Source organism: Pseudoliparis swirei, chromosome 14 (genome assembly GCF_029220125.1).
Source record: "Pseudoliparis swirei isolate HS2019 ecotype Mariana Trench chromosome 14, NWPU_hadal_v1, whole genome shotgun sequence".
NCBI lineage: Eukaryota > Metazoa > Chordata > Actinopteri > Perciformes > Liparidae > Pseudoliparis > Pseudoliparis swirei.
This window is the reverse complement of record NC_079401.1, coordinates 4,991,293-5,014,469: the sequence shown is the minus strand read 5'-3', so window position 1 is coordinate 5,014,469 and position 23,177 is coordinate 4,991,293. Positions and strand designations below refer to the sequence as shown.

The following is a 23,177-nucleotide window of genomic DNA, read 5'->3' as shown; positions in this document are numbered from 1 at the left end:
GAACAAAGCAGACAAGAAGACTTTGTATTTTAACCTCGTGAAAGGCATCCCTTGGGTCCCAGGAACTGTGCAACTCTCCTGTCTCTCTCTCTCTGGTCTCTCTCTCTCTCTCCTGTCTCTCTCTCTCTCTCTCTCCTCTCTCTCCTCTCTCTCTCTCCTCTCCCTCTCTCTCTCCTCTCTCTCCTCTCCTCTCTCCTTTCTCTCTCTCTCTCTCTCTCTCTCTCTCTCCTCCTGTCTCTCTCCTCTCTCTCTCTCTCCTGTCTCTCTCTCTCCTGTCTCTCTCCTCTCTCTCTCCTGTCTGTCTCTCTCCTCTCTCTCTCCTGTCTCTCTCTCTCTCTCTCCTCTCTCTCTCTCTCTCTCTCCTGTCTCTCTCTCTTTCTCTCTCCTCTCTCTCTCTCCTGTCTCTCCTCTCTCTCCTGTCTCTCCTCTCTCTCCTGTCTCTCCTCTCTCTCCTGTCTCTCCTCTCTCTCCTGTCTCTCCTCTCTCTCTCTCTCCTGTCTCTCCTGTCTCTCTCTCCCGTCTCCCTCTCGCTCCTGTCTCTCTCTCTCCTGTCTCTCTCCTCTCTCTCTCTCTCTCTGTCTGTCTCTCTCTCCTCTCTCTCCTCTCTCTCTCTGTCTCTCTCTCCTCTCTCACCTGTCTCTCCTCTCTCTCCTGTCTCTCTCTCTCTCTCCTCTCTCTCCTGTCTCTCTCTCTCTTTCTCTCTCCTCTCTCTCTCTCCTGTCTCTCTCTCTCCTCTCTCGCTCTCCTGTCTCTCTCTCTTTCTCTCTCTCCTCTCTCTCCTGTCTCTCTCCTGTCTCTCTCTCTCCTCTCTCTCTCCTGTCTCTCTCCTCTCTCTCTCCTGTCTCTCTCCTCTCTCTCTCTCCTCTCTCTCTCCTCTCTCTCCTGTCTCTCTCCTCTCCTCTCTCTCCTGTCTCTCTCCTGTCTCTCTCTCTCCTGTCTCTCTCTCTCCTGTCTCTCTCTCTCTCTCCTGTCTCTCTCTCTCTCTCTCTCTCTCTCTCTCCTGTCTCTCTCTCTCCTCTCTCGCTCTCCTGTCTCTCTCTCTCCTCTCTCTCCTGTCACTCCTCCCTCTCTCCTCTCTCTCTCTCCTGTCTCTCTCTCTCTCTCTCTCTTGTCTCTCTCTCCTCTCTCTCTCCTGTCTCTCTCTCTCTCCTCTCTCGCTCTCCTGTCTCTCTCTCTTTCTCTCTCTCCTCTCTCTCCTGTCTCTCTCTCTCTCTCCTGTCTCTCTCTCTCTCTCTCTCTCCTCTCTCTCTCTCTCTCTCTCTCTTTCTCTCTCTCCTCTCTCTCCTGTCTCTCTCCTGTCTCTCTCTCTCTCTCTCTCTTTGTTCCCCAAAATGAATGAGCACACATCTCGCCGTCGAATAAACTATCACTTCCCACCGCCGCCTTTGGTCCGACGCCCTCGTTTATTGGTAAAGGGCTCGAGGAGGAAATGTTTGTATGTCATGTCGCACGAGGTTCCCGGAGTCGGCCCTCGTCATTTGTATTCCGTTCTGACCCTCGCACTTTTGGCCGTGGCTATTAGTTTGTGGTATAAATAGGTCGCGGTGACCTTTACATCGCAGCTGGAAATGCTGAATGCTGGCGGTGAATGTGCATGGCGGCCTTAGCCAGCTGAAGTGTGTGTGTGTGTGTGTGTGTGTGTGTGTGCGCGGCTGCAGGGAAACCACGCTCCGAAAAGTGCTTCCTCCGCACCACCCAGATGTGCACGTCAGAGCAGGTCGGGATCCTGCCGCTAACTAAAGAGGGCGGAGCCTCTGCACCAGCCGGAGCAGGTCGTCGCCTGTCGCATGCCACCTGCATCGCGTCCTTTTTGAGCATTTTTCTCCTTCTCATACTCAAAGCCCAGAGAGCCTCGGACGTGGCGTTGTGCAGTGACGCGAGTGAATCTCATTTCGATGAACCGACAGGTGAGCCGCGTAACCCCCTTGCGTCGCGAGGCGGCTTCACCCGAGTGCATCTTCACGTTCGATATCCGATGAGTGATGGCGCACAAAGGAGTTTCTTGCCAAGCGGAGGCAGAGGAAATGGCCGAAAGGGTGCAAGACTGTATTAGGAGAAGAGTTTTTATTTTTATTATTTTTTTATTGCTATTATATACCCTCATAAATCATTTCACTGCGATGCTATATGCGGCACATTTGATTTAGAGCTTTTTTTAATTGCTTCTGCACTAAGTCTCAATTGGCAATCGCATACTGGGCATCAGTAATCTCATCACACTAGTTATGTGGTTCTAATAGATGAGAACATTTCTTTAAAAATGCCTCCAGTCTAACAACGCTCGCATTAAATATTTAATTCAGTACACTATGTTATCAGGATTATATTGTTATCGGCTGTATAATATTCATCACTTATGGTTTATTATGGTTCTCTGGGCTGCGAGGCTTGTATTTAAAGACATTGGTTTTCTGGGCTTTGACGGCATCACTGATTTTTTTTATTGATTAACCTGATAACATTAATTCATTGATAGTTTGTTCCATAAAACATCACAACACATTCCTTATGCATTTGTTTAGGGCTCAAGGTAACGCTAATACATGTATGTGAGCGGCGATTTCTCCCATTAGCTGAGCTGCAGCCTCTGAGCGCCGATCGATTATCAACATATTTGCAAAAGCATGGAATATTCGAGCACGAGTCCCACTTCACAGGCTCGACACGACTTGTAATGATGCTTTTCTTTCTTAGATCCCACGGGCAAAGATTTAACACCATTTCCTTTTGTCAGGTTGATGAATATTCCCCATTGTCTTGTCCAGCTGAGTCCATCCACAGAATTCCACTCCTGCAAAGAGATATAAGACAATTAGAGACCTTCAGCAGAGGGCTTCTCTTCCTCCCCCTCCTATAACCTCCAGTGACCAAACCATTTGGACTGAAACATTGAACACAACCAAGACCGAATTATAGCGCCAGCTCCAGAAGCCGATAACCAATTTTCAACTTGTAGCGCGGCAGCTTTGTTCTCAAACTCATCAAATGGTAATTAAGCCCCTACCTCCCCCGCTGGGTGAAGACAACAAAGCTCAGCACGAAAAAAAAAAACTGGTGCACAGCGAAGACCGCTGCCTTTTTTAATAAAGCAATGTATGTAGTGTTTTTAGTTCCACCCTCATCACTATTTCCCCCGCACTCCTCGCTGTGAAAGTGGTTTAACTCTCCACTTCGGATAAAGCTCACTCGGCTGTAACATTAAGTTTCCCCGAGTTTCTATTACTCCGCTACCCAAACGCGAAGCGATCCCGTGACAGCCGCTGTCAGCGACTCACAAAGGGCTTCAATCTTCAGATATCAGGCGCTGCCAGGCGGCGGACTTGATAGATGAAAAAAGGCGGTAGAAAAAAAGTGAGAAAGGCGTTCCAGTGAGCGGCTCCTCCCGGGCGCTCCAATCGTAACGGGGGCTTTGATCAACGGGGCTGATGGGTAACCCGACGACGACTGAGGCGAGGTCCCGGTGTCGACGGATGTCTTTCTGAACGTCCGGGGGGTGGGATCCTCGCTCCTCGCTCCAACAACCCGCTGATGGGATGAAACACACCTGAGGCTCGATGGCTATATTTTTTTTAATCCCATCATCGTGTTTAAGCGTTTCGAATGGGGAAAAAAAATCACCTTTTTGTAAATTTAGGGATCTTTGGGTTTTTTGAACATTTAAAAGTCGTCGCCTTAAGCTCTGGGGAAATGGAACGGATGTTTTGCATTGTGATTGATCCATTAATTGTGAAAAATACGCTGCGGATTAATTGATGGAAAATTTGGATCTTTCAATGATTTCGGACAAGCGAGTGATCATCAAAGACTTGAACCTCCGGCCTTGCAAGGGACCTCTTCCTGACATCTCTGCTCCCCGAGAGTGCAGCACTTGAGGCCGTCCTGAGCCTCGTCCTTGAACATCTTGTTCTTTGAAAAAAATATATATATATGTGCAGCTCTCACTGAAATTACAATTTACATAACAACAGAAAAAGCCTATTTTTCTTCTTTCTTCTCCTCTACCTCTGAGAGTGAACGCATGGAGACATACAACCCTCATTGTTGTACTGGTCCTTTAAAAAAAGAAGAAGAAGAAAAAACATCAAAGCAGTCTGACTTTACCCCGAGAAAATCTCTGCGATCCTTTCGGATCAGACGTTTGAGCAGCTCGATGATGAAAAGACCAGCAACTGACAAAAAGCTGCCTGTTGACGTGACGACCGCTTCTTTTCGGGGGTCAGGCGGCCTTCTGCTTTTCATAACAGACGAGCAGCTGAGCCGAGCATCGTCTCTCCTGCGTTTGAACATGGCCGACTTTGCATTCAGCTTGCTCCCCCAACCTCCCCCTCCCCACATCATCTTTAACCAAATGTCTCAAACTTTTGAACTATCTCTGGGCTCATTCCTTTCATCTCCCTGCTCTTTGTCCAATACGCCGCGGCACAATTAGCCAGACGAGAACTAATTTACACTCGACGGTGACAAATGGTCAGTGAGTCGTAAAAAAACGATATAATTACCTCTCAGAGTCTACGGCGAACCTCATTTAACTGACGTTAATTAGTCGACGTGTTTGAAAACCAGACTTGAAAACTCCTCTCAACTGTGGATGGTCATACATGTCCCACTCGCAATTAGACTCTCGACTCTAGCATATTTTATCAGTTGTTAGGGGTTTCATCGAGGGACTTGCAACGTGCGCTCGCATCCCTGCGAACGCTCTGCAGACGGCGGACTGACGGGGCTCGTCATTGCGAGAATGAGCATCGTGAGGAGAAGGGAGAGTCGCATTGTCGGATCAAATTATATCAAAAAAGAAAGACAAAATGTCCTCACGCTAGTGGCAGCCCGATAGAAGTATTTGCAGCCTGCGATGGCGAGGCAAAGTCTGTGTGAAGGGATGTCGCAGCGGTTCGTTTGAATTCTTCAACGTTGCAGCGGCGTTATGAATATTTCACATGTTGCCGTCGACGGTCAAGGTGACGCGTCTTTGTCGTTGCCTTTTTGCACCTTTTACATTCATTTTTCTTATTATCTTATATTTACCGTGACGTATGTACAGCTTATAGATGAAAGATAGCTATCGGACTGCGTTTGTCCTATTATTTCTATATTAATCTTTGATTTTTTTTATTGATGTTTTACTCAAATCGGTCCCAAACGAGCCGGTGAAGAGTCCATTGTCGTCCTGGTCCGTTGCCTGCACCTTGCAACAATAGGACTGGACCATCGAGCCGACACAGATATATTCAGAATCAGAGACAACCTTTTATGAATAATACAAATAATACAGTTAGGCTTATGGCGTCATTTAGCACAACGGATGTATCAACAGTGAGTTTCCTTTCTTGTGAGTGGGTCATCACACTTTTTCCCTTCTGGCTGTAATTGGCCCTCTGTGACAATGTTGCTTGGATTGGAATGTAAATTGCCTTTGTTCTCTCTCTCTCTCTCTCTTTTAAAGCAAACACCATGAGTATGATAATCCGTGCCGTTGCACTCTGACTATCAGCAAGAGGCCGGTCTAATTGGCCACGGCGTACCTCTCCGATGTTTCACGGGGCGTCATGGGCGAGGACCGAGAAAGCAAACAGAAGCTACTCCGAGACAAACACACACACACACACGCAAACAAACACATTTCCACTTCTAATCATCACAATCCTCCCTGAGATTGTTAAAGCAGAACAATTCTTGACTTATTACACGGCGGGTTTTCATATTTTATCATCTGCCGGTACTGATGGGACTAATTTCTGCATCTGCTATGATTACCTCTCAGCTGGCATCCCTTACGGGTGTGTGACTCTCATCCTCAGCCAAGTCGACCTTCCCTGACCGCCGGCCCTCCCATCACAGGGGCGCATGAATCCATTTCACCCTGACGGAGGCTGAGCACCATCCGTCTGCAGATCGCTGATTTCTGTTATTTTTTGCATGCTCCAATTTCTGCAAATAATGTGTGTAACGAGGGGAGAGTCTCGGAGATTGAAATGAACGAGTCTCCTTAGTGACCAGAAACATGCAGATTTCCACAGGATGCATCTGTAACTGCAGCACGTCTCTGTTTCTGCACAGCTGGACAACTTGTCTGTCTTTCTTCATGAAACTGGTTGGATTCATTTTTTCATTAAAAATGTGACGGATGAATATTTCTTGATAAAAGGAAGAGAGATGAAGTGTTACATTTGAGAAAGGAATTTGATGTTAGTGTAGGTGGTGGAAGACTCTAATCGGATGACAGACAGATTGCATGCACACACACACACACAATACACACACTACATTTCCTTCCCTTGCTTGCATTAACCGGAATAGAGTCTTTATTCCCTCATATGTGCACACAAAACGGTGTGTGTGTGTGTGTGTGTGTGTGTGTGTGTGTGTGTGTGTGTGTGTGTCACAGAGGGGCAGTTAACTCGTTTCTTCAACTCTGGCGCCCCGTTAGTTAATTCTGAGCGTTGTGGCAGAGAGCTTGAGACCTTGAAGCAATTTAGACAATTTTTAGATCACTTTGTTTGCCTCTCTCTCTCTCTCTCTCTCTCTCTCTCTGGTTTCTGTGTACGCCTGTGCGCCTCCACTGCTATAAATGGACCCAAGAAACTGGAATGTTTCACACAGTCAAAATCTGTCATCAATTGCTTTGTTGTTGTTGTTGTTTTGATGGTGCATCGGGGCCTTTTTTCAGCAGATTGCCAAACCAGAACCAAACCATTGAGGAGCGAGGAGGCCGCCGTCAGGTGGAACGCTGATAGCCACTAACGCTGTTGTGGTCCAAGACCACTCACGGCTCATGAAGACAAAGTGCACTTAAAGAAGCGACCGCGGCAAAAAACCTTGATCGCTTTTTTTTTTCCTTCTTCTTCTTCTTCCCCAAATTCAAAGAGAAGCGCTCCTGACTCCGCCACCCGTAATGGCGCCAAATGTGTCATTAAGCTGCGCGCGTGACGTCCTGGGAACAGACGGCGGGGCCTCGGGCGAATCAATGAAGACCAAATGAATGAATTACACAGACCAACAAAAAAAAGACGAGCAAGCGCTCCCTCCGCCTTGGACACATTCACGCTTTGAAAAGATTCTCTCGGTGGCCTGCACAAATAAATATAAAGATGAAATCTTCAAGCATGTCCATGGAAATAGCAGTGGCGAGCGACCTGCAGCCGCTCTGGTTATCCCGAGGAAGGCTTGATCCTTCGGTAAACTCCCTGAATTGCTTCGAGATCTTACACTCTCATTCGTGTGTGAGACAAAAGGTTATTTTTAACCCTTGCGATCAGCCATATTACTTTTTGACTGGCACACTGGTCAAACATTTGCATGTATATTTATATTTATACATGTATTTATTTATATATATATATTCATATTTATTTATATCTATATTTATGTATATTTATTTATATATACTTAATATTATATGTATATTTATTTATTTATATATATATAAATAAATATACATACATATATATATATATGTATTTGTGTGTGTTTGTGAGCATTGCACGGCTGCAGGCTGGCGCGCTATAGAATGCTTCTATAAATATCGGAGACCCTTGTTGACCTTTTGCTTCCCATTTGATGTTACCCATGTGGAAAGGCTTTGCCGCGTCTTTCGGTCATGCATCAAGAGCTCGGCATTAAAGAGGTGAATTGCCACAAGGAATGTCATGCGTCCTGCGGAGTTGGATATTTGATGCTAGCTTTGATGTGCACTCTCTTTGTAGAGCCGCGGGCGTTTGGGCTCATCGCTTTTTTCCAGGTGGAATGACGATGTGGTGGAATACCAACAAAATGGAATCACAAAGTTCAGTTGTAGTCAAATCTTTGGAATTGATTAAAATTAAATTAAATATAAATCTTTTTTTTCCAATCATAATCGCATGCAAGCAACTTCCCAAATATTGCGTTCAAAACCTTTTTTTCTTTATTCTTTTTAGCTCCACCACATGAAAAAAACCTGTATAACACAATGCGTCGTCAAAGATGCCAGTCGTTCCTTAAATGTTACGCCTGCCTTTCGTAACTCATATTTCCCTCCCCCGTTATTCACCTCAAAGCCCCCGACTCATTCATCTCCCACGACCTCTCGTGACATGAACGAGCGGCTCGTACCTCGGTCGGAGAGCAGCTTCGGACCGTGCCCAGTGCAACACATTTTTAGTACAGTACATTCAATTTACTCTTGGCAGCGGGGGCCGGGCCCTGTTGGCAGGACCGACAAATCAGCAGCACAGAACAGCTTCAAACAGATATGCGCTGACTAGAACCGTCCACGTCGGCACTGCTCACGGCGCGTTTACCTCGAGCGTTCATCGGCCGGTCTCGTGTCAACGAGGGAGAGGCCATCGGGGGATTACACAATTAAGTTGCATTCAGTGTGACACAGTTGACTCATATTTTTTCAGCGGTTCATTTCCTGCCTCCTCTGCCGATAAGGTCCGAATGCGATGATTACATTTCATCTTCTAAAAAGGCCACCGGACAGACGACGAGAGCTCTGCTTTCTGAATTGATCCGGACATTGATTCATTCTCAGTCTCACTTCTGCGATCTCCAATTATACATATGCGGCGGCGGACTAGACGCCATCCAGGCCGCTGTGCGTCTGGATATCGTCAGCTGCAATTTTTTTCTCTCAAAAGAATCCCAGGGAAAAAAGGAAAATGTCACCACTCTTCTGGAAACTGCGATGGATGAACCGACCGCTTTCTCTGGGGGCGAACATCAGTCACATTCAACCGTGGTACAAAAGGACCTTTTGAAATGTTCTGAACTTTGCAGCAGCACACGCCGCCGCCGTCTCCTCAGCGCCCGGCCACAGTGAACTGGGCTGCACTCGGCCAGGAGAGTTTATTCGTCGAGGACGTTTCAACAAGGCAATCTAAAAGCATCACCACATAATGCAAAATTATAAACAGAGTCCTTACTGTTACTTCCTCTTCATGCGTCTGTGTGTGTGTGTGTGTATGTGTGTGTTTATGTCCGCCCCCCCCTTCCCCGAATCCACTCTCAGTATCTTACAGTTTTTTTCGATTGCCAAACGATAGTGGGCACAACTGGAGTGACATGTGCAAAACTCTAACCACAGTCTGCACTACCAACAGTCACCTGAGCTAAACAGTTCACATCACCTGCAAAACTCATTCCAAGCAACACAACTCTTAACACATGGCTCAAAACACGCTCAGTGCAGCCAAACACTCTGTACACCCCTCACTGAGGTAACACACAGAGGTAACACACAGAGGTAACACACACTGAGGTAACACACACTGTCACTCAGAACACACGGAGAGTAAAAACACGAGCATCAAACACCAATACAGAATTTACAAACTTTTCATCTTTACAGTTTGAACAATTTCAGTGACTTCAAACAAAGTAATATTTTCTTCAAAGAAAAGAGTGACATTCTTTCACATGATTTATTAAATTTTTTAGAACATAACAATTCTGTAAGGTAAATGAAAATTAGCAGCTTGCTTCAATAGTCTGCAGTAATTTACGGAATTACAGTCATGAGAAAAAAAAGGTAGAAACTAAAAGTACATAATTCAAACAAATAATTGAGGGGCTAATCCTGCCTCTCTCTAGCATCAGGCCACATGTTGTGATCAACATCACATCTCATGTTCTCTCTTGCCATGCACCTGGGGAAGAACCTTCTGGAGGGCCTGATCCATCCCTGGCAGTCCTCTGGACTCGTGTCCTCACATCCGGCACGCATGGCTTCCAAAAGAGACATTTAGTCATGTGGGTGGTGACCAAACACTTAGTTCACGACATTACATTACATGGTCTATAAGTGGAGCCCTTATTTCATCTGGAATAACAGCTCTTTGTCTTCCTCCACGCATCCCCCCTCTCCCTGCCACCCTTCTCCCTCCACGAACCCGTCTTCCTTGTTCCATTTCCAAAATGAGTCTTTCTGAGCTCTACCTATATATACTGTAATATATATCTATATATGTGTGTGTGTTCACTAACAAGTCTAAAACAAGACACCTGCTTAGCCTTTCAGCTGAAATTGCAATCCGCAGTGTTTGAGAGGCACAAGGCTGAAATGTATTCCGTTTTGAATGTGTGTTTCACAGTTTTGACAGCAGTGTGTTAGCATTTGAACAAAGTGCTGTAGATCCACAGTGTTGTGCAGGTTGTGGTTAAAGTCATGGGATAAGTGTTAGAGTTTTGAAAACTGTGTTCAAGCAATGAAAAACAAACTAGTCCACATGAACTGCTGCTGTGCAGACTGGAGTTAGAGTTTTGCACATGTGACTCCAGTTGTGCCCGCTGTCGTTTAGCAAACGAAAAAAACTGTAAAGCGAGAGTTATTCATGACCTATCGGGGCACGTACAGCGATGTTAGGCTCAGCCGGTGGCTGATTCCCAAAAGTGAATGCACACTAACAACCGGTGATGTAGCAGGCGTATATTAGAATGACTTTAGTCTGCACCCTCCACTGACTGACAGATGGATTCTTGGTCAGGAATCGGCAAGTAAAAAGTTATTCTGAATCTTAATCTTAATCTTCACGATAGTTTACTTCCTGCTCGTACGCCGAGCCTCCTGTACGTGCGTGAGCAAGGCACTGTGAGGTGAGGTCATAGTCTTATTTGCATACAATGGCTGAGTCAGGCAGCGCATGCTGCATGCTGCAGAGGTGCCTTTGAGCAGAGAGAGAGAGGGAGAGAGAGAGACGGAGAGGGAGGGAGAGAGAGAATTTTAATCTAAAGAGCTTTAGTGTGCCCTGAGTGCAGAACAGTGCAGGTGAGTGATAAGTGTGTGTGTGTGTGTGTGTGTGTGTGTGTGTGTGTGTGTGTCTGGTCCGCCAAAGCGGTAATCAAAGCAGAAAACGGTCTCATCGCCAGCCTAATCCAGACTGGCACCGAGAAGCGGGCAATCTAAATGTTTTCACTTGGCGATCATCAACACACACACACACTCTCACACACCTAGTTGCACAGACAGTCATTCATACTCGAAGATGAACTGTGATATGTTCGCACGGACAGATTTGCGAACATCTCCGCAGAGCGTTTATTATGAAGCGCGTCGGGGAGTCGGGATCCGGAGAGCCGGGCCGGTTAGCGAGTATTTGGCAGGCGGGGGAGGAGAACCATGATCACAGAGTCAGAGCATCACCCATCCACCCCCAGATGGCTAATTGAGAGAAGAAGAAGAGAAAACCCTCTTGGTATGACACAACAGATATGTGTTATTTTTATTATAATTGCTTCTGGGAGACACTGGCAGTGTTTGAACGAGGTCACATGGGTCTCATGTTACTGAATCAATTTCCTCCATTTATCAGTTTCTAAGCTACCCATGTCGACCAATTATCCATCGGTGTTGTGCTCGTGTCCATTTGTTTCAACACACTCTAAATCAATACACATTGTGTTCCAGCTAACCCCGTGTGTGCATGTGTGTGTGTGTTTTTTCTTCTTCTTTCAATTGAATCACAATCTCTTCCTTCGTTTGAAGATCTTTCCACGACCCCCGGATCGTGACTCTCTGCCCGAGGGTCCTGTGAATGACACGACACACACAATCGCACAAGGATTTTACATGTGTGGGAGAATGACAAATAAGATTCTGGGTTCCAATCATTCATATTCCTCAATGTACGAATTCAAAATAGACCCTCGGAGTATAATTTCCACCCGGAGTGAACACGCGCGCAGCATCTCCCGCTTTCTCTCAGTAGTTTTGGCTGTTGATCCGACACGTTCAAAAAGACGCCCAAAATAATCGAAGAATTCTGTTTGTTGGTCCCGGATATTAACACGCGTGGCCCCCCCCCTCACACCTTGTGAACGGTGCCAGTTTGCAATGGTGCCAAAACGTGGCGGTTTCTCTGCTGGTGTTTTGTTGAGTAAATACAACACCCCCCCCCCCACCCCCTTCCCCTTTTTGAGAATATTATTTAAAATCAATACACAAGCTTCTGAGACAGCGCGTGCCCGCTCTTCATCTGAATTACCGGCCTTCAGTCCCGCGCTCGGAGAATATCGGGCCACTTTGGACGGATCGCCCGCGAAAAGGACTCGTAGCCGAGGATGCTTCACGGGGTGGGGGGGGGGGGGGGTGGCTGCTCAGTATACTCACCGCTCCTATTGACCCGGTGAAGGGAAGGCGTGACGGAGAACAAGGCTAATGCAGATCTTTGCTGTTCCGTTACACGCCGAGTCGGCGTTTTCTTCCGCTGAAACAGACCGGAACGAATTAGCACCTTGACGGTGTGGAAAAAAGAAGAAAAAAAGCGCCTCTGGATTGTAAAGCGATCCCGTACGGTACAAATTGGATCCGATTGGCTAATTGTCCGCAACAAGTTGCCGTTGCATTACTCCCCCCCTGGTTTTACCGACGGACATCTCAACATAATTGCGTTCAAAATGCCTCCATCGGCTTTAAAAATAGCCTCTTGGCATGTTCAGTGAGACGAGAGTGCGGGTAGGTGTTACATCTCGTGTTTTAATTCAGAATATCCCTATGAGATCTGGTGGCTATACGGTGTTTTGATGGCAGCCAATATATCTCTAAAAAGAGACGTTCGCTTCAGGGAGGGGTCCATATTTCGATTTCTATTGCCTGCGTCTGACAGCTGGGAGCTGGCGTCGGGCCGCGAACATCCCATAACTACAGGATATTAAATCACATCGGCCAAAGACGTGAATACTTTATGCAACGCGGACACCGCCAATCGCTTTCCCCCCCCCCCCCGGCCCAATCAGCGGCAGCTATTGGTCGGAGAGGGCGTTCAGAGGGTGATGTGGCCATCAGGCGGGGGTGGGGGGGGGGGGGGGGTTGATTCAAGCGGGTCAAGGACAGAACCAGAAGCGCCCCTGTCATCACTCTGGGCCCAAGCCAACACACACACTGTGAGCCTTCGTTCTCTCTGTGAGTTCTGCCACTTGGAGGTGTCGGAATGTTCGCCGCTGCATGGAGAGCATCTCGAAAGAAAAAAAAACGAGAGCGATGACACATTATTAATCCCTGGCGGTGGTGCACCTCCCCCCCCCCCCCGCCGTCTCTATGCGCTGTATCTCTTTGATCGGGAATTATTTCTGTGTGTCTTTATATATCCTGGAGTAGAAAAGAATGCTCGCACACTGTATGACGAGGTCTCGTCGTCTTCATTCGTTGATGCCGATTGGATGAACCGCCGTGACCAAGACTTCGCTTTCCTTCTTTATGAATTAGTTGGATTGTCAATTATATATATACACATCGGTACAAAAAAATTGCTATTATCACCATCTAAAATCCTTGTCATGTGTACGTTTGTATTGCAGAATCTGAGGGCTCGTCTCTGGACACGGGATGGACGCATGAGCAATCTCTGAATATTATGCATTGATTTTTGTATCTTTTTGCGTCATGCTAAATCCGTTTTAACGTCATGCCGAGATTATTCGACACGCCTGAAAAGCTAAAATGAATATCGATGCGACGTATGTCACTCAATCGTCACACCACATGTCCAGCTAATGGCGAAAGGAACATCTGCCCTTCAAATCGCAATATAACAATATTTTGCGATTTTGTTTTTTACTGTGTACTCGCGTGTACACAGCACACCCTTGTTGACATGACCCGCTACAGGAAGTGACCCAAATGTGGGCAGATGTCCTTCGGCAGATATATCGATCAAATGTCCAGGAGCTAAATCTCTAAATATCCTCACTGCTGGTGGTGGGATGCAACATCTCTTTTCTTTCTTCCCTTTCCAGGAGCTCAGTGTAAGGCCCAGACGAGCTGCCTTACGCAGCCCTCGGCTAATCTACCGCCACTCTGTTGCACAACGCTTTTTTCCCCTCCTAATGCAGCTTTAATGTCATTCTGAAACACTCAAAGTAATTCACATTTTCAATCATGTTATCATTGTGCATGAAAAGTGAGCGTCTGTAGGAGAGTGGTGCACGCCTGTTATTATCATCATGGAGAATACAACGCATCACGCATGGGTCTCTTCGTGGGCGGCTCCACTCGGGCCTCCACCACCACCACCACCACGTCTTCGCCCGCTCGTCTTTAGTGAGCTTTTGCAGAGAAGTGTACAAACAATGAACTTACGATATATACATATCGACACTGAGACGTTGTCAAGTTTTAACACGACGGGCAACACAGTCTCACAAATTCAACACACACAAAACAAAACAAAATGATGGTGGTTTAAATGTGTGTGTGTGTGTGTGTATATATGTATACATATATATATATACATATGTCCTTATTTTTCAAGGAAAAACTGTTTTTTTTTCAATAAAGGTAACAATAAATTAATCAGAAATACACTCTATACATGTTTATGTGGTAAATGACTATTCTATAGGTGGAAACGTCTGGTTTTTAATGAAATATCTACATAGGTGTGTAGAGGCCCATTTTCAGTGTTCTAATGGTACATTGTGTTTGCTCATCACCTTAAAAGACTAATGGAGGGTTAGAAAACCCTCGTGCCATTATGTTAGCACAGCTGAAAACAGTTATGCTGATGAGAGAAGCTATAGAACTGGCCTTCCTTTGAGCTAGAAGTTTGAAGTACTAAATTCATATTTAAAATAAAAATCATTATTTTTAGCCTTGTCAATGTTTTGGCTATATTTTCTATTCATTTTGCAATTAATTTGATAAATAAAAGTGTGAGTTTTCATGAAAAACACAACATTGTCTAGGTGACCCCAAACGTTTGAACGGTAGTGTGTATATATATATATATATGTGTGTATAAATACACATATATATATACATATATATGGGTATATACATATATATGTATACATATATATATATACATACATGGGTATATACATATATATATAGATATTTATGTATCTTTAATTCTTTGATTCCCTCCTCGATAGGACAGCGCTGGAGTTTATTAGCCGATTCATCCGTCTCTCACGTTACCGTTTCCTTTTTACTGTCAGCGGACATCGTAAGACGTCCGGTCGTATGGGTTCCGCTTCTGAAACTTAGCGTCCTGACAAACGAGGTTGTCAGGAATATTTGTATGTTTACAGAATTGCCGCCGGAGACCTTACGCACAACAACACATCCATCCTCGTCCACCAGGACGTGACGCAAACCATCTCCAGTTCAAACGTCTGGCTGTCTATTAATACACAAAGAGGCTGAGGGCGGTCAAGTGAGGACGGCAACAACGAAGCCCATGAAGAAGAAAAACAACACAGGGGCCAGATTAAATTTGCCGTGATAAAGTTTGCGCGCCGTTTGTTTTAATATCGATTTAAACCGTGGTGAAGATGGATGACCACCCCAGAAGTGCTCGCGTTGGATTGATGCTCCATTGTCATGACTCAAAAGCACAAAGTCAATCCCGCACACTTCCTGGTGGCGCGGGACAACGTCGCCCCGGGATGATTTACTCACCATCGTACCTGTAATGGCTCCTCAAAGCCGTATTCGTCATTTAAAGAGAACACGGAGTGACACTCGTGGAGGCATCTCCTGTTTTTATTTTATTAAAGATGCTCTATCCGGAGGAGGTCTCTGGTATCCGTGCATACCAGAGTGACACGACAACAACCTCTCCCAGCTACAGATAAACGAATAATGGAGATGTGAAATGAGAGCCTGAGTGAACAGGTGGGAGTAATTACCTGATTTACTGTGATGCACAACGCCAGTGTTTCCTTTTGTGCTTCTTTCTAAAGACGTCTGAAATGCACGCAGCTGGTTTTCTTTCATGAGCACTGGCCACGAATAAAAAATCAAAAGGTACGCACGCGAATAGTAAGGAGTGCAATTGAACCAGTGGTGGGCAGTACCGTCCTCTCGCTTCTGGGCTCATGAAAGCAGGTTTGAATTAGTTTTCAAACTTCAACAATCACCTGAGATTCAAGAGGAAAGGGTTAAATGACGCACGCTGAGCATCATTCTGACGAGCAGAGCTTCATGCGGGACATAAAACACTCGATTAAGTGCCGCAACTCAAACAATACCTTTCACAGGATCCATGACGGATCAATTAAAAATGCTTATAAAACCTCTATTATAATGAGTTGAAGAGACAACTCTGCTTTGATGCCCCTCCCACGCGTGTCCCGAGCTGCGCTTGCTGCCGTCCTCTTTTTTCTTTCTTCTTCTTTCTTCATAGATGAGGTGAAAGTGCTCTCTTGTGTCGCAGAATTGTCTTTCACTGGCTAATTAAAAAAAATAAAAAAGCTTTCAGCTGAATCCTCCGATGCGTTGTTCTTCATCACACGCTCTCAAAGACACAGTTGCAATTATGAACACTCAAGGATGCTCGACTGTATCTTTGAGATGAATAGCAATTATTATTATTACTATTAAGCTGATTACAGAGACTCAGGGACGTGCCAGGGCTTCTTTTTTTCCGTTGCAACAAGTGATGGCTCTAGTTTCCCCCGGAGGTCAGAGGTCTGACCTCCCAGAGGAGAACAATGGGGTCGGATGCTGGACAAAGGGTCAGTAAAAAAAAAGAGCTGTCTTTGTCAATTTGCTGAATATTTTCTCAAGCATGATGTCTCCTGGCCTAAAGGTCACATGAGAACAAAAAAAGATGGAAGTGCATCCTGGACCTCCACCCCCGCCTCAAAGGAAGACAGGAGTATTGATTTGAGATGTGAGGAGCTGGGAAAGATTTGACGACATCTAGACATCGAGATCGGCGGGCCTCTCATTTCAGTGTCAGCTAGTCGTCGTCAACACTTATTTAATGTTTCTCTTCATCGATTTTCGCGGAGAGATCCCGCCTGGCTCTCGGGAGTCGGCTCGTGAAATTGTTGCACTTTGAAGCGGCGGTTCTCGACCTTCTTTTGTTTAGTTTTCTCCCTTCTTTAATCTGTCACTCCGCCCTTGGAGGAAGAAAAATGTAAAATGTGTCTCCTTAAATTGTTGGCTCTCCTTCTGTCAGCTGCCAGACTTCCCAGAGATAAAACACACACACACACACACACACACTGGTCTCTGCTCCTCTAGCCACTGCAATGCACGTACCCTTCATCATATTTCCTTTCAGCTAAGTGTGTCGTCTGGTTCTTTTATTCCTCCTCTTTTCTTCCCTGTCTAATATCTGTTCATGTTGTACACCTCCACACGGTCCGTCTGATGAAAACGTGGTCACATGACGCCCCTCCGGCGCGTGATGGATGCTGCCGCCTCTTTAATATTTCGTCCCTCGATGAGAAACCGGCACATAATGCGCATTAGATGTTTAGTTCCATTAGCGCTCCATTAAAGGGGGCAGCCAGCGTGAAAAGGACATTTTAAAAAGAAATAAGCGACGCGTCACAACTGTAGCATTGCTCACTGTCCACTATTCCAACGAGAGACACGCCCATGGATCCACAATGAATCGTCATCGCGCCGTTATCCTCCTCGAGCCCTTTTTTTCTTTCTTCCACATGGCAAATGCAAATGTCACTAAATGCCAGGCCAGGCTCACCGCTCCAAAAAGCCAAATGTTAGTTCATCTGTTATGTCGATTTCCACTCAGCCCGACCAGCTGTTCTCTGGCTCGCTTCTCTTTGGCCTCAAAGACGGGAATATGGGATTGACCCTCTGGCGTGTGCTGGACACACCCACTGGGTGCACGTCCAATGCATTCCCAATCATCCTGATTGGTCCTTACACTTTCCGATCAATTTCTCCCAGACCTTAGAGGTCTAACACTGCACACATCGAATAAGTATGACCTCACCAGTTGTAGTCGCTGATACATTTTCATTTTCATCCAGCCTTTAATATTCTGCTTCTTACCGTCTTGTCAGCGGGACTTTTTTTTTTTTTAAGAGGCACTCAAGGGAATGAGACGGCTTGTTATTGCTTTTAAAGTGCACCCTTTTGTTGATTACAGGGTTGATTCATCCAAAGCATGACTGACACATTGTGCACATCCTTTGACAAGAGAGAGTCGCCGCATCGTCGGGCTTTTTAAACTTTCGGATTCAATTCAATTCAATTCAATTCAGTTTATTTGTATAGCCCAATTTCACAAATTACAAATTTGTCTCGGAGTGCTTTACAATCTGTACACATAGACATCCCTGCCCCAAAACCTCACATCGGACCAGGAAAAACTCCCAAATAACCCTTCAGGGGGAAAAAAAGGGAAGAAACCTGGAGGAGAGCAACAGAGGAGGATCTCTCCTAGGATGGACAGATGCAATAGATGTAATGTGTACAGAAGGACAGATTTAGAGTTAAAATACATTCAATGAATATGACAGAGTGTATGAATAGTTCATAGTAGGCATATTCCACGATGGAGACCTCCACGATCCATCAGGCAGATGGCGGTGGGGAGGAGGAGTGGGCGAGTCTCAACAGGACAGTGGCGTAGTCATGAGCAGGAATTTGACGACCAGACGATCCATCAGGCAGATAGGATCTATGCCGTCTCATAGGTCCGATGACCCCATGAGACGTAAAGTCAAAAGGACTTCCGGGAGAAAGCAGAGTTAGTAACGTGTGATTGAGAGATGAAAATTCATCCTTATGGAGAGAAAAAAGAGGAGATAGGTACTCAGTGCATCCTAAAACGTCCCCGGCAGCTATAAGCCTATAGCAGCATATCAAGGGGCTGGACCAGGGCAAACCTGATTCAGCCCTAACTATAAGCTCTGTCAAAGAGGAAGGTCTTAAGTCTACTCTTAAACGAGGTGACTGTGTCTGCCTCCCGGACTGAAATTGGAAGCTGGTTCCACAAAAGAGGAGCTTGATAACTAAAGGCTCTGGCTCCCATTCTAATTTTTGAGACAATAGGAACTACAAGTAGTCCGCATTTAGTGAGCGTAGGCTCTCTAGTGGGGCAATATGGTGCGACAAGCTCCTTAAGATATGATGGAGCATCACCAATCAAGGCTTTGTAGGTTACAGAAGAATTTTAAAAGTGATTCTTGATTTTACTGGGAGCCAGTGCAGAGCAGCTAGTGCAGGAGTGATGTGATCTCTTTCTTAGTTTTAGTGAGAACACGAGCTGCAGCATTCTGGATCAACTGGAGGACCTAAGAGATTTATTAGAGCAGCCTGCTAATAAGGAGTTGCAGTAATCCAGTCTCGAAGTAACGAACGTGAGAACCAATATTTCTGCATCTTTTTGTGTGAAGATGTGCCTGATTTTTGCAATATTACGAGATGAAAGAATGCAGTCCTTGAGATTTGCTTTACGTGGGAGTTAAAGGACAAGTCCCGATCAAAGATAACGCCAAGATTCTTTACAGTGGTGTTGGATGCCAGGGCAATGCCGTCTACAGAATCCACATCACCAGATAATTGATCTCTGAGGTGCTCAGGGCCGATTAAAATTACTTCGGTTTTGTCTGAGTTTAACATCAAGAAGTTGCAGGTCATCCATGTTTTATGTCTTTAAGACATGCTTGAATTTTACAGAGTTGGTTGCTCTCCTCTGGTTTTATCGATAAATATAGTTGAGTGTCATCTGCATAACAATGAAAGTTTATGGAGTGTTTCCTGATAATATTGCCCAAAGGAAGCATGTATAAGGTAAATAAAATTGGTCCAAGCACAGAACCTTGTGGAACTCCGTGATTAACGTTGGTGGTTATCGAGGCGTCATCGTTTACAAATACAAACTGAGATCGATCTGATAAATAGGATTTAAACCAAATTAGTGCCGTGCCTGAAATGCCAATCGACTGCTCCAGTCTCTGTAACAGGATGTCATGGTCAATGGTGTCGAATGCAGCACTAAGGTCTAACAAGACCAGGACAGAGAGGAGTCCTTTATCTGCTGCCATTAAGAGGTCATTTGTAATTTTCACCAGTGCCGTCTCGGTGCTGTGGTGTTTTCTAATTCCTGATTGAAATTTCTCAAATAAACTATTATGATGTAGAAAGTCGCACAACTGATATGCGACCACTATCTCAAGGACCTGGGAGAGTAAGGGAGGTTAGAGATCGGTCTGTAGTTAGCCAATACCTCTGGATCCAGAGTGGGCTTCTTCAGGAGAGGTTTAATAACAGCCACCTTGAAGGAGTGTGGTACGTGGCCTGTTAGCAGAGACACATTGATAATATCTAATAGAGAGCCGCCAATTAAAGGCAAAACGTCTTTAAGCAGCCTCGCGGGATGGGGTCCAAGAGACAGGTAGACGTGTTCAAGTAGAAACCGTTGAAAATAATTGGTCACTGTTGATAGGAGAAAATCCCTCCAAATATACACCAGGGCATACAGCGGTTTCCAAGGCCATTCCACTTGAGAACAGATTGGCACTGGTTATGGGCAAGAGATTATTAATCTTGTCCCTAATAGTTAAAATCTTTTCATTAAAGAAGTTCATAAAGTCATTACCACTAAGGTTTATAGGAATGCTCGGCTCCACAGAGCTGTGACTCTCTGTCAGCCTGGCTACAGTGCTGAAGAGAAACCTGGGGTTGTTTTTATTTTTTTCTATTATTGATGAGTAATAGGCTGCTCTGGCATTACGGAGGGCCTTCTTATATGTTTTAAGACTATCTCGCCAAACTAAGCGGGATTCTTCGAGATTAGTTGAACGCCATATGCTGACGTTTGCTTCAGTTTGCGGGTCTGAGGTTATACCAGGAGCACACCTCCTCTTCCTCACTGTCTTCTTCTGCAGAGGGGCACTCGAGTCCAGTGTCATTCTCAGAGAGCCGATGGCACTGCCACCAAGATGATCAATCTGGGACGGATAAAGTTAGACCAGGAGTCCTCTGTTACATTGAGACGTGGTATCGGATCAGATACAGAAGGAATCGCTTTAAATTTAGCTACAGCACTATCAGTTAGACATCTAGTGTAGAAACTTTGACTAACGGAGTACACTCCGTAGTATAAATTCAAAAGTTATGAGGTTGTGGTCTGACAGAAGAGGATTCTGTGGGAAGACGTTCAAATGCTCAATGTCAACGCCATAAGTAAGAACAAGATCAAGCGTGTGGCCAAAGCTGTGAGTGGGTTTCTGTACTCTCTGACAGAAGCCAATCGAGTCCAACAAGGAGATGAATGCAGCACTAAGGCAATCATTATCAACATCCACATGGATATTAAAATCTCCAACAATAATAACTTTATCGGTTTTAAGAACCAAACTTGATATAAATTCTGAGAATTCAGATATAAACTCTGAATATGGACCTGGTGGCGGTACAGAATCACAAATCGAATTGGCTGTAGTGTTTTCCAGGTTGGATGTGAACTAAGAACAAGGCTTTCAAATGAGGTGTAGTGTAATTTTGGTTGAGGATTAATTAATAGGCTCGATTCAAAGATGTTTGCTACTCCACCTCCTCGACCGGTGCCTCGAGGAATGTGAGTATTAATATGACTTGGAGGAGTCGATTCATTCAGGCAGACATATTCTTCATGGCTCAGCCAGGTTTCAGTTAGGCAACATAAATCAATGTGATTATCTGATATTAAATCATTCAGTAACACAGCTTTAGATGACAGAGATCGAATATTTAGGAGACCACATTTAATAGACCTATTTTGTTGCACTGCTGAAATAATTGTGTTAACTTGTATAAGGTTATTGTGTACGACTCCTCTTCTGCTTACTTTTGATTTATTTAATTGAAGTGGCCGTGGGACAGACACAGTCTCTACTCTAAAGTCAAGGGTGGGTAACTGCTCGAATGGAAGAGCAGAGAAGGTGTTAAACTACAACTCTGCTCCCGGTTCCTGATCTGAACCCTAGGTTGTCATAGATTAAGTCCGTGATCAACTTGGTCATATTCGGTAGAAATGAGACGCGCTCCGTCCCAACGTGGGATGAATGCGTCTCTCCTCATCAGATCAGGTTTTCCAGAAAGTCTTCCAGTTGTCTCGAGCCCACATTATTCGCTGGGCACCACCGACAGCCAGCGGTTGAAAGACGACATTCGCTATACAATTCGTCTGTCTGCAAATTTGGGAGAGGGCCAGAGAAAATTACGGTGTCCGACAACGTCTTGGCATAAGCACACACCGATTCCACATTAATTTAGTGAGTTCCGAGCGGCGGGCTCGGCGCCATTACCACCGCGTGTATTACAATCTGACTGTATCTCCGCTTATCCTTAGCCAGCAGCTTCAAACAAGACTCCGTCGCCCGCTCTGGCCCGGAGGCACCACGACTCTGGTCCGTGGCTTCGCTTATTTTCACGTTCCTGACTATAGAGCTCCCGATAACCAGGGTGTGTTCCTCAGCGGGTGTGTCGCTGAGCAGGGAAAACTGGTTCAAACGTGAAGTGGTTGGCAGCACAGCGGGCTTCTGTGTAGACTACGACTCCTGCGAACAGTTACCCAACCATCCGGCTGCACGGTTACCGCGGGCACAGCTAACAGCTGACTGTAGCTCCGCCGACTACGGGAGAGGGCGGGCTAACTAGCATAGCTGTCTGAGCTTCGATAGCGCGGAGCCGTGCATCTAACCCACTTAGACCTGCCTCCAACCTAGCAAATAAACTACACTTGTTGCATGTATCGTTATCATTAAGGGAGGCAGGGGATAACCGCCTATACATGAGACACACTGAGCAAGAGGGAGCGGGAGGGAGAGAAGAAGAAGTCATGCTCGCTGTTGAGCTGGCAACCAAAGCTTACCGGAAGAGTGAGATGATGCGTTCAGGAGCAGCTGGGAAAATCCAACAGATCCAACAGATCCAAACTTCCCCCGACAGCTCGCACGTGTGAGGCTCGCCGCTGAGTGATGGCGTCTGGAGGACAATGCACCTTTTGTTGTGTTAATTAACGCTTTGAAAAAGGAGCCCCCCCACACACACCCCGAGCTTCAGTCGGGCATGTTGCCGGACTGGGAATATGGTTTCCACGCAATTAAGTTGAGTATTGCATTCGGAGGAGTCTGAGAGGCTTCGTAAACATCCTAAAGAAAGCAGTCGCAGTAAATTATTCAAACGATGATAATTGCCAAGGAATATGGAAAATGGGTGCATGGCCCCCCCCCCCCCCTTAAAGAGCAGACACGTGGAGCTACTGTGTACTGCACGCCCTGTTAGCCGGCCTATGAAGTGAAGATGAGCATCCTGCTCTGTGGGATCCAGCAAATGAGTGAATCTCCCCAAGTGCACCCTGGGTAACAGTTCCCACTCTGTCTCCGGCCCCTCCCTCCCTTCCTCCTCCCGCAGTGACACTCAGCATCTGTGACACAATCTGCACGTAATCCATAACCATAAAGCCGATGACATCCCGTCCGGGTGGCGGTGGAGGGGGGTTACATCG

At 45.8% G+C, this 23,177-nt stretch overlaps 1 long non-coding RNA gene across 1 annotated transcript; it reads right to left on the bottom strand.

Moving 5' to 3' along the window:
* Window positions 1-2,137: 2,137 nt before the first annotated feature.
* LOC130204738 (uncharacterized) lies at window positions 2,138-22,821 on the bottom strand. Its single transcript, XR_008833776.1, has 3 exons — window positions 22,542-22,821; window positions 12,089-12,185; window positions 2,138-2,791 (listed from the first exon to the last, which is right to left on the bottom strand). It is a non-coding gene; the product is annotated as an uncharacterized LOC130204738 (long non-coding RNA).
* Window positions 22,822-23,177: the final 356 nt, after the last annotated feature.